This window comes from Mobula birostris, chromosome 13 (genome assembly GCF_030028105.1).
Source record: "Mobula birostris isolate sMobBir1 chromosome 13, sMobBir1.hap1, whole genome shotgun sequence".
Classification (NCBI taxonomy): domain Eukaryota; kingdom Metazoa; phylum Chordata; class Chondrichthyes; order Myliobatiformes; family Myliobatidae; genus Mobula; species Mobula birostris.
Window position 1 is genome coordinate 25,648,969 of NC_092382.1, and position 12,773 is coordinate 25,661,741.

At 47.0% G+C, this 12,773-nt stretch overlaps 1 protein-coding gene and 1 pseudogene across 3 annotated transcripts in view; one reads left to right on the forward strand and one right to left on the reverse strand.

The window, feature by feature from the left end:
- The window catches only part of LOC140208601 (uncharacterized), a 397,399-nt gene that overhangs the window by 341,783 nt on the left and 42,843 nt on the right, over positions 1-12,773 (forward strand). The window lies entirely within an intron of this gene.
- LOC140208611 (uncharacterized) overlaps positions 5,082-12,773 on the reverse strand; it is a 63,169-nt pseudogene continuing 55,477 nt past the window's right edge.

Genomic DNA, 12,773 nt, shown 5'->3' on the forward strand with positions numbered 1-12,773 from the left:
GCGCACGTGACGGCAGATCCCCGTGTGGGGAGCCCATGTGTGACGTCAGGCGTGTGGGTGCGCCTGTGTGACGTCACCTGTGGGGGAGCGCTCGTATTTAAAAACACCTGAATGGACGTTTCTGATGATTTCGGTGGGACAACAACATTAATCACGGGTTTCATCACTAAATCCAGTGTTGTGAGATGTAAAGTCCCCTGTTATGTGTCCGGCTGTGCCGTGTTGTTGGTGGAGTGGGCAGCCTGGTGTTTGTCTCGATTCGGGTCACAACACCAGAATTGCCAGCGGGGTCCACACACAGTGTATTAGTCAACAGAAAACCTCTCGTCCCTGCAGTCTCTGTCTCCTGGTAAACTCAACACCCTGACAATGTGGACCAGAGACACCCCTTCCTCTCAGAGTCAGGGGATCACTCAGACAGCTGATCACTGAGAGGAATTATATTTATTGGTCATTAAAGTTCACCCAGATTGGTTTGGACGGATTTGATGTGGAGTTCGGGGTGTCACAGTGAAAGGGCCGGACGGCCGAACTCTCTCCGTTGTCCAAACATCCTTCCAGGTGAGGCGACACTTCACCTGTGAATCTTCCGGGGTCGCCCGTTGTGTCCGCTGCTCCCGATGCGGCCGCCTCGACACTGGTGACACCAGATCCTCCGCAGTTGTGCGGGGTCGGGTTGTTTTTATTGGTGGGGGGGGGGGTCGATGTTATTGTTCCCTTTTCTGCGGGAGGGGTGGGTTTTGTGGGTTGATGATCGGGATGCATTTCTTTTTGATGCGGGGGGTGGGGTGGGAGTTTGATTTTTCTCTCTGATCGACTTTCATGTTCTTTCTTTGTTTCGTGGTGATGTTTATGCATACCTGCTTTGATAATAAATTAACGTTTGAACTATCCGCTCCGAGCGGGACTTCCCGGTGTCCAAACATTTTCATTCCCATTCCGATTCCCATTCCCGTTCCGACGTGTCAACCCATCGCCTCCTCCTGTGCTAAGATAAGGCCACCCTCAGGGTCCAGGATCAGCACCTTATATTCCATCTGAGTACCCCCTCCCCAACCTGATGGCATGAACATGAATACTGGACTCCTGACTGGCACTAGAAAAGGGTCTGGTCAACAGGAATCCAGAATAAGTGTCCACCATTGTCAACACATATATTGTCCCTTCATAATGTGGGTGGGGGTCATCAATAGAATCTGCTACTACCACCCGCATACTCCGGATCCCAAAACTAAAGGTCCCTAATGATGTCTTCAATTGCATTCCCCGTAACGCACTCATTCCGAAGATACAGTCGGTGGTTACAAAACTTAGGACAGACACAGAACGCGGGACGTTTTTGTCAATCGTTACTCGTACCGTTACTTCCTGGGCCCTAGTAAGGGCACTACCCCCACCCCCCATCCCTTCAATATTATACTCGGGTCCCCTCCACTTATCGGGGTCTCCCGGGATCACAGTATGTTCTGCCCCAGTATCGACCAGAGCAACAGTCCGTTGATTATTTCCCTTAGCCCAATGGACATAATGGTATATAACGCCTACGGTGCCCCCGGGTCCACATCGAATGGATCTCATATGTCGGGGAAACCCGGTCATCCCACTAGGTCCGGGAGGGTTTGGGAGGCCGCCATTTTCCGGTCTCCTCCTGTATGGCCTTTTTCATTACGCCCTGCAATCCAGCTGACGATGGGTACAGTGAGAAGGCAGGAGGAGCGGGAGGGTCCACCGGCGTCTCCCCAGCTTCCATGTGCTCACGATACATAGCGTACAATACACTAGTCTGCACCCCGTCAATCTTCTCCTTACCGACGCCTGCTTTCAAAAGGGTAGCGAACATCTCCCCTGCGCGTCAGGGCGGGTTTCCTAGTCCCATTGGTACCGTTAGTACCTTCCCCTCCAATATTCGTTAGCCGTGTCGAACGGACTCGGGGTTTAACCACCTGCAAGTCCGAAAGGTTCGCCGAGGCACTAGTCACGTCCTCCACATCCTCCTGAACTGAGGGCCCCAACAATGCAGGAGCCACAGCCCGAATGGATGGGGCGGCTGACCGCACCAATCTCGTGTGCATCCCTCGGGTGAATTCCTCTTGGTCGGGATCTCGACCCCGTCGCCACTGAGCGCCCCAGTCCCCAGACATCCTATTGACCAGGGCCTTTTGTCTTCAGCGGTGAATGCCTTCAGCGGCAGTCTCCCAGTCCCACTGTACCTGTGAAAGGTTATACCAGCACCTCTATCATCCCACAAGCGGAGTAACCATTCCGCTAGCGACTCCCCAGACCTTTGCTTAAAACGGGCAGCCATCTCAGATAGCTCCTTATCATTATACTCCTTGTGCTCGGGACTCTGTACTCCCGGCTGCCCGGGTACAGTCTTTTGAGAAGACACCACGGCAGGCCGAGCCTGCAATGGTTCTGGGGGAAAAGCAGTTCCCCCCTCACCGAAGGACCCATTATCATTATCATCATACCATATATCCCCATCCCAGGTATCTGGATCTCCCTTGGGTAACAACATTGATCTTATCTTCACGGCATCGGGGGTATAATTCTGGCGGCGAGCCGCCTCCTGATGTTTAATTCGCACTAGCCTACATGTCATCTTAATTCCCTTCTCCTCAGCTTCCTGCGCCCTATTCTGACTGGTCCTCACCACCTCAATCATGACTGAGCACCTCTCCTTCACAGCAATCCGTCATCCCTCGACGTATCTCTTTCTTGTTCCACCTCACGGGTCCTTTCCAACTGTTGGCACAAGGCTGTGGCCAGCAGCCAATAGCCATCAGTACGAGAACCTCGTTTCCATGGAAAATTTATTTCTCGCAACAATATAGCCATCTTACCTGTCAATTTCTCGCCAGTATTATCTAGGCGATCATCCCAGCTTATGGGAGGTCCCAGCTTAGCAAGGGTGTTAGCAAGTACACCAAAACCATCAGTATTATCCGCCCACCTTCTTCTTACAGAAACATCTGACTGATGCTAAGCTGGGACACATCATCAGCGACGTTACCTGGGGTCGTCAGGTGTTTCGGGTCTTTCAACATCATACACCCTCGCCCAGGCGACCCAGCCGGGGTTGATCAGACCCCGGCCTGTGTCCTAGCAGCAACACACGGATCTGCCCTCTTTATCCAGAGCCATCTTGACGCTTTCTCTGCCGCATTTATGGTGGTAGAAATGGCTCTCCTTCTTCTCTCTCCCGTGATTCCAAGTGCAGTGTGTACTTTGTAGAACGACTGGCCTGCAAAGCCACGATACCCGACCTCCACGGGCCAGCACTCTGCTCTCCAGCCTCTTCTCTGCAAGTTCTTCTTCAGATCTTCATACTTGGCTCTTTTCTGCTCGTGGGCCCCCTCCATGCGTTCTTCCCGCGGCACGGTAAGCTCAAGCATAAGAACGTGCTTCAATGAGTCAGACCACAACACAATGTCGGGCCGCAGTGTAGTCTCTGTGATGTGGGGAGGAAACTGCAGCTGTTTTCCCAGGTCTGCTTTTAGCTCCAGTCCTGCGCAGTGAAGAGCAACCCGGTTGCTTTCTGGTGTTCTGTTGGTCTTTCCCCCTCTTTGACACAGCAGATGGTATTCTTGACCGGACTAGTTTTCCGGCAGATGTTAAGGGTGCTGCAGATTGTCTCAGCAATTGTCCGGAGAACCTGGTCATGCCGACACCGATAACGGCCATCGGCAAGAGCTCTGGGGCAGCAGCTCAGAATGTGCTCCAGCGTACCGGTCTTCTCACAGAGGGGGCAAGCTGGTCGTTCTGCAAGGCCCCAGCAGTGCAGGTTGGACGGACTAGGAAGGACGTTATAAACAGCCTGGATAAGGAACCTGATGCGGTGTGAATCCACCTTCCAGAGATCATTCCACGTGATCTTTCACTCGATCACCTGCTCCCATTTGGTCCAGGCTCCTTGTTGTTTCATTGCCACCGCTCTGCTGGTCCTCTCCTCCTCCACAGCTGCCCTTACTTCATTCTGGACCAGTTCTCATCACTCTTTCCCTTGTACTTTGTCAAAATGGGGGACTTCAAGGCTTCCGAGTCCAACTCTTCCCTTGGCGACTACCCCCACCAGCACTTTGTGACGCAGTCGCGCCTCAGCTTCTCCCACCACAGCTTCCGCTCTCCACTCTCTTCCAGTTCTCACCGCCACTCCTGCTCCGGCAACCTGTGGATCTGAAGATCCCGGAACTGCAGCACCTCTCTTGCTCGCAAAACCTTGAACTCCTCCTCGATGGATTTCAGGGGGAGCCTCGGTTTGTAGTTATTCCCGCACAGAGCGATGCTGCTGATGTTCCTCGGTAAACCCAGCCATCTTCGCAGGAACCGGCTGACTACCCTCTCTAATTCAGCAACAGTGGAAACTGGAAACTCATAGAGAAGCAGTGGCCAGAGGATTCTCAGTCGTATACCGTGCTGGTTGATCCATGTCTTAATCCGCCCTGGAAGGCCAGTCCTGTCAACCTCTTGCAGCCATTGTTCAAACTCCCCACAGGTGTTTCTTATTGCTGCCTTATCTCTGAGTGTTGCATCAAACCTCTTCCCAAGACTTTTAACAGGGTTCTCTGTGATGGTAGGGGCTGGAATGTCCTCAATAGAGAAATCTCTCCTGAGCTCTCCCCTTCTCCAGCACTACAGATCCTGATTTTGTAGGTTTAAAGGACATTCTTGCCCACCTCATCACCCTTTCCACCCCCTTCAGAATCCACCTAGCACCAGGCACTGACTCCGTAGTGATGGTCAGATCATCCACGAAGGCTCGTACTGGTGGTTGGCGGATCCCAGATCTTCATTTCGGACCTCGACACTCTGGCTCTGCAGATTTTACCAGCGTGTTCATTGCCAGGTATGCGATATTGTTCCGGGGCAACCTCTTTATTCCAGCAAAACATTTTCAGCAATCCACGTATCCTGCTGCCACGCCGCCAATTGTTTCACAGAACTGATACCCAATAAGAATAACCGTGACGGGTGGATGCTGCGACTATTTGGTTTCGCTTGAACAAATGAACCCAGACTCAGTAGTTCCTCCGAGTACTCGCTTCATTGTTAATACAGAGAAGGAAATAGAGAGTTGTGAGAAATGCTTTTTATTATACATACCTACACCACAAACAGGTAGGGCTAACTTAAGCAACCCCTGGTAGTCTACACCTCCGAGTATACTTAGCAACGCCTGCGTGGTCCCTGAGGCAGGCGATCGACCGTGGACTGGCTGGGGTGGAGGTCCTTGGCGCCGGTTCGGCTGCTCAGCCCGAAGCTGGGGCCCAGGCGAGTGGTCGGCCCAAGAAAGCACTCTCCCACCTTTATACCTGTATCGCCACCCCCCCCCCCCTCCAGTCGATGGTCGGGTGACAGGCAACAACCGGCCGTTGCCTCCTTCAGGGACAATACATCCTGTTAATCTTACAAACAAACAATGTTAAAAAAAACATTCTTTAGAGACAAGGTGATTAATTACTTTTAAACAAATCAGCACTTTTAGTTTGCTCTGAGGCATATGATCGGTAGACCAGAGTCACATATATCGTTCTCCCCTTATCTAGTATCAAGAGTCAATCTGCCCAACAACATAACAGACCCACAGATTTGTAATTGTTAACCATTTCCTTGCCGTGCCAATTTTCATACATCATACGCTTACCTATACAAGTAGTTAAGGAGGATTTTACTTAGTCAGAGAGCAGTGAATCTGTGGAATTCCCTGACACAGACGGCAGTGGGGGCCACATCTGTGAGTAAATTTCAGGCAGAAGCTAATAGTTTGCCTATTAGTCAGGGCATTATAGGATATGCCGAGGAGGAAGGTGCATGGGGTTGAGTGAGAACCGGGATCAGCCATGATAGAACGGCGGAGCAGACTCGATGGGGCTGAATGGCCTAATTCTGCTTATGGTCTTATACTGCTAGTGTCTTACACAGTGAAGATTGACACAAAATACTTACTACATTCAGCCGCTGTTTCTTTGTTCTGTTACTAACTCGCCAGTATCATCTTCCAACGGTACAATATCAACTCTTGCCTCCCATTTACTCTTTATATGTCTGAAAAACTTCTGATACTTGATATTATTGGCTCACTTGCCTCAATTTTTCACCTTGTCTCCCCTGTGTGTTTTTTCTAGTTGTCTCCTGTTGGTTATGTAAAAGCTTTTCAATCCTCTAACTTCCCATTTTCTTGCTATATTATATGACCCACTTTTACTTTTATCAAACCCAGGAGAAAATCCGTGGATGATGGAAATCCAAGCAACACATACACACAATGCTTGAGGAACCTAGGAGGCCAGGCAGCATATATGGGAAATAGTAAACAGGCGATGTTTCGGGATGGGACGCTTCATCAGGACTGGGGAAAAAAAAAGATGAGACGTCAGAGGAAGAATTGTGGGAGTGAAAGGGGTGGAAGAAGTGGTAGGTGATCGGTGTAACTAGGAGAGGGGGACTAGTGAAGGAAAAAAAAACATCTTAGGATATAATTTCCTTAATGATTCTCGAAAGATCATTGCTAATGCCTCCACATCTCTTCAGCCACCGCTTTCAGATCTCTGAGGTGTACACCATCTGGTCCACGTGACCTATTCACCTTCAGACCATCTCTGTTTCCCAAGAACCTTCTCTCAAGTAACCTAACTTTACACATTCTGACCACTGATATCTGGGAATTACATATCCTCGTCAGTGTCTTCGACAGATAAGAGTGATATACAATACTTATTCAGATCATCTGCCATCACCTTGCACCCCCACCCCATTACTACCTCTGCAACATCATTCTTCAGTGGTTTGATATCCACTTCCTCCTCTTTTACAGTAAACGTACCTGAAAAAAACATTTGGTATCCTCTTTAATATTATTGGCTAGCTCACCTATGTATTCCATCATTTCCTTCTTAATTATTTTAGTTGCATTCTTTTGATTTTTAAAAGCTTCCCAATGCTCTAACTTCCGAGTATTTTTTTGCAATATGCCCTCTCTTCGGTTTTTATATTGTCTTTGATTTCTCGTATCAGCCACGGTTTTGTCACCTGACCATTGGAATAAAACTTCCTCTTTGTGACGTGCATATCCTGCGCCTTCCGAATTGCTTCCGGCCGTCACTGTCCTGTTTTCATCCCTGCCTGTGTTCTTTTCAAATCAATTTTGACCAATTCTACTCTCATGCCTCTCAAATTCTCTTTATTCCACCTGTGACTTTAGCTTCTCCTTCTCTATTGTCAGGGTGAATTTTATCATATTAAGATCACTCTCCACTGAGGGTTCTTTGAACATAAGCGACCTAACTAATTCCGGTTCATTACAACACCCAATCTAGATTAGCAGATCCCCAAGTGGGTTCAACCACGAGCTGCTCCAAAAAAAACATCTTGTTGGCATTTTAGGAATTCCTCCTATTGAGACCAACACCATCCTAATTTTCCTAATCAGCTGCATGACAATCCCCCATGACGATTGTAAGACTGCCCTTTTGGCAGGCACTTTCTATCTCCCATTGTCATTTGTGGACCACAGACTTACTGCTGTTTGGGGGTCTCTACACAATTCCCATCAGGGATTTTTTTTTTTACATTTGCTCTTCCTTAATTCTACCCACAGAGATTCTACAGCTTCCAACCCCATGCCACGTCTTTCGAATGATCTTATTTAGTATTTTACCAACAGAGCCACACAACCCCACTACCAGCTTGTTATTTCAAGAAACATATAAGTATCTGGGAAACAAGAGGACCTGCAGATGCTAGAAGTCTAGAGAACTACACACAAAGTACTGGAAGAGCTCAGCTTGTCAGGCAGCATCTGATGGGATGGGAATCAACATTTCAGGCCAAGACCCCTCTTTGGGACTCTTGATACCCATGTATCTGGAATGTCAACAAGCAAAGACAATAGAAAGTAGTATGAAATAGGGAAAACCTTTGACAAAATTTAGTTCAAGGCTTAAAAAAAACCTGCCAAACAGAGATCAATAGCTAACAAATACAACAAAGGCAGTAAACACTTTCATCAAAAAGGACATTGACTTCCTTTTAATAAAAATATCTTAGTCCCATTTCAATCCATAAAATTTACAAACGTAAATAAGAAATTTAGAAAAGCATATTTACACTTAAACCCACTTGGATTAACACTACCTTGGACAGAAGGAGGGAGAGAAATAACACACATGGAAAAAAAACACAACGATCAGATAAAACTTCTAGGTAAACATTTTCATCAAAACTGAACTGGATTCAGCACTCCCTGTGTGTATCTGCAATTGTGATAAGAAATACCAGAAAACTTAAATGAGAGGCCCATTCAGAAAAAAGAATCATCACTATGGAAGAAAACATTAACAGTGGAATGAGTATGACCCTCCATGGGAGACATCCCAGTGATCTGAGCAGATGAGATGGTGACAAGGAAGCATCGAGCACCTGACTGAGAGTTGGAGACCTCTTCCCAGAAACAGAGGGGTTCCTTTCAGAAATACAGGACAAGGTGGTTAACAAAAGGCAAAAAAAAATCAAAATTACATGAAATGCCAAGAAAAACCAGACACAATCCAACATATTCCAGGATCCTGCAGCAGTTTAACTCAGTTTGATTACTTATGAAGGTACAATCAAGTGGAAAGTATCATTGACCAAAATCGTGCTTTAAAATGCAAACTCATGAATGTCCTCCATCACTTCATAAAGGCACCATAAATTCAAGCCTGATCCAGTTTTGGAGTCAAAATCTTACAAATTATTTGATAATCAACACATTATTTCAGATAGGACAATCCATAATAACCATGGGGATATAATATTACAGGATAAACAAGCAGGAACAACCCCCACAATAGAAAAAAACATTCCCAACACACACGTTCCTCGACCAGTGGAGCACCTCACCAATGGTGTTGTTTGTGTCATCAGTCACACAATCGAAATATTTTCTGTCAATCAGCTTCCAAATGTTGCTACTCTGTCATTCGTCGCCACACCCCACTGCTGATTCCCTTCTCCTCATCATACGTTCTTACCCCGACCATCGTCCAGAGCCCCAAACTCTGCCCTGTGCAGACCCGCCTCTGGTTTCTGACCCTGCTTCATTGAGCATCCAACTAATGGTTTCCCATTCTGCTTTCAGTCTTTAGAGGACAGTGGTGTTTTCAACAACCCTTCAGAAGCAGGGAAAATGACCCATAACGTGGAAATGAGTCATGATTAAGGAGGTTAACTACCAATGTCATGCTTCTCAGCACAGAGATTAGAGGGGCGAAGAGCATCCCAGACAGAACTGCAGTCAGCTCCACTTCTTCAGTCTGCAGAGAATTCAAGGGAAACCCATCACCACAGGGAGAGTGAGAGATGAACAACAGGGGAGGATTTAAAAGGCCTGTCGTGGAACAGAATTACTGGCAGGGTCCAGCCGGCCTGAGTTGACTCTCTCCTGTACACTAGTTGTGTTATAAATTCACTAAGTAATGGAGACAGAGTTTAAAATAGAACTGATTTATTTGTCTCAGATACAGGAATATTAATCTCCAGTCCCATTAGAGGTGAATGTGCAGCAGAAGAAACTCCTCCCATGCCCAGTGACCAGGGTGCAGAACTGGGTGTGGTGAGCGGCAGCAATAATTGCAGAGTTCAGCACCGACAGACACTCTCGAAATTGCATTCAGCAACGGTGATGGACAAATATCCAGCATGCAGCTTATTGAAACTTTCTGCCAGTGTGAACCCAGCAGTCTGCCACAAGTGTATCACACTGTAAGGTTTCACCACTCATTTAATGGCCTCTCTGTAATGTTTCACTGCTGAAGTAACAGTTTCAGTGCAGCAGCAATGTTTAGGTTATGAATAGAGATAACAGGGTTTTAGATTGCGGTGCTATCCAATGTTACGTAACCGCACTAATGAATGTCAATTGAGGCAGATTATATCCAAACAACCAAACATTTAGTAAATATCGATAAACACTGGGGAAAGAATGAAAACCTTAACCGGAAGTAAACTGCTACATGGCCCTTCAACAAACCGCCACTCGGTACTATTTCTTAAAACGATAAATGCGAAAACAGTTCTTAAAGCGATAAATTCAAACACAGTTCTGAAAATGGTAAATTCAAAAATCCAAGAGATTTATACAGTCAATTGGGAGAGACTTCTCTGGAGAAGGATTTTCTTCATAGATGCGACTTTCCTGCAGGTTCTGTCCAAAGGATTCACAACGAAGGAAATAGACGGCTTAAAGCAACTGACCTTTCTTCTGGCGAGCAAATCCTACATGAACTACCTTGCTCTTTTGGCAGCAGTTATCTTTGATGCAGGTCGCTACTTCTTCAATGAAGACTCAATAAGGTCAATCCTTTATTAAACTGCCAATCGATACCAACTTTTCTTAATCTTTCAGATCCTGTACTTCGATAAAGTCTTCACTCTCCAATACGACTGAAAAGGTACATCAACAAATCTGGCAGAAATTGGGTAAATTACAAGTCCAGCACTTTAGTACCTTACAACAGAACGTAAACCTCCGTTTGAAAAATGAAACAGCGTCATAAGCAAATACACAACAGAACGGAGTCTCCAGCTAACGTTCTAGCTGGAAAACTAACTGCGTCACCAGAGTCTCCCTCTTATATACCTGTTCAGAACAGGTCATCATGTGACCTCACATCGGCAGGAAAATTACATCCGGTGACCTCCAAAAAAAAACAAAAACCATTACATCATACTCACAAGACAGTCACAAGATATCCATGAGCAAAGTAACACCAATGACAGAAATGTTCTTTCTTGTGAGTCTGGAACAGAGATTTTCATGGTCTTTTGCCAGGGAGAGTTGAGAAGATGTGAATGGAGAGAGAGGGGCCTTTCTCCTTTTTTTTTGTTTTCTTTACTAACCCTATAGTCAAAGTAAGAATTATAAAGCTCAATTGTTTAATCACATATTGTGTACCATTTGTTATTTTGGGGTACTGATTCGTAAAAGGGGACATATCGAGCAGCATCCACCCAAATGAGATTTCTTAAGTTTGGCCGGGCTGGGGGACTATCACCCCCTATATTAAGCTGCTAGCTGAAGCAAGAGTTACATAAGGTTAGATGACTGAGTGAATCGCTTACCACATTCACAGCAGGTGAACGGCCTCTCCCCAGTATGAACTCAGCGATGCACATTTGATTGATTTGGCTAAGAGAATCTCTTCCCAAAGTCTGAGCAGGTGATCGGCCTCTACCCAGTGTGAACTCGCTGGTGTCTCTGTAGTTGAGATGACCGAGTGAATCCCTTTCCACAGTCTGAGCAGGTGAACAGCCTCTCCCCGGTGTGAACTCACTGATGTACCTTCAGATGGGATGAGCAAGTGAATCCCTTCCCACAGTCTGAGCAGGTGAACGGCCTCTCTCCAGTGTGAACTCGCTGATGTATCTTAAGTTGAAATGACTGAATCTTTTCCCACAGTCTGAGCAGGTGAGTAGTCTCTCTCCAGTGTGAACTCTCTGATGTACCTTCAGTTGGGATGACCAAGTGAATCACTTCCCTTCAGTCTGAGCAGGTGAACGGCCTCTCTCCAGTGTGAACTGACTGGTGTGCTTGCATTTGGGATGATCGATTGAATCCCTTCCCGCAGTCTGAGCAGGCGAACGGCCTCTCTCCATTGTGAACTCTCTGATGCACCTTCAGTTTAGATAACCGAGTGAATCCTTTCCCACAGTCTGAGCAGGTGAACGGCCTCTCCCCTGTGTGAAGTGACTTGTGTACCAGTAGGTCGGATGACCGAGTGAATCCTTTCCCACAGTCTGAGCAGGTGAACGGCCTCTCTCCAGTGTGAAGTCTCTGATGTATCTTTAGTTGGGATGAGCAAGTGACTCCCTTCCCACAGTCTGAGCAGGTGAACGGCCACTCCCCGGTGTGAACTGACTTGTGCACCAGTAGATCGGATGAATTAGTGAATCCTTTCCCACAGTCTGAGCAGGTGAATGGCCGCTCTCCAGTGTGAACTGACCGGTGTGCTTGTAGGTGGGATGACTGAGTGAATCCCTTCCCGCAGTCTGAGCAGGTGAATGGCCTCTCTCCAGTGTGAACTCTCTGATGTACCTTCAGTTTAGATGCCTGAGTGAATCCCTTCCCACAGTCTGAGCAGGTGAACGGCCGCTCCCCGGTGTGAACTCGCTGGTGACCCATTAGGTCAGATGACCGTGTGAATTCTTCCCCACAAATTCAGCAGATGATCAGCCTCTGCCCAGTGAGTACTGACTGGTGTGTCCACAGGTGGGAATACCAACTGAATCCCTTCTCACACACAGAACAGGTGAATGGCCTTGTCCCAGTGTGAACTTGCTGATGTACCTTCAGTTGAAATGACCCACTGAATCCATTCCCATTGTCTGATCAGATGAATGGGTTCCCCTGTGTAAAATGACGGGAATACCAGTCGGTCAGATAACCGAGTGAGTCCTTCCCCAGAGTCTGAGCAGGAAGGATGATCGAGTGAATCCCTTGCCCCACTTCTTATATATCTGGACGAAGACAGCAAAACTGGTGTGTTGTGTTCGAGATTCCCGTAGACAAATTCCTTGTTGTTTTTAATCTGTAAAAAGATTTACAAAATCGATCAATGAATGAAGGACAACATTTCAGATGAGATCACTTGAGTTGCCAAGGTGTGATCTGGCATCACACCGTTACAGTGAGGTTCAACCCAAGTTAGAGAGAGAAATCACCTTCTAACTGGGCACAGTGCTGGTATCTGTAATGACCATCAAACTCTCTGATGCTCTTCTTGTCTCTATAAGAA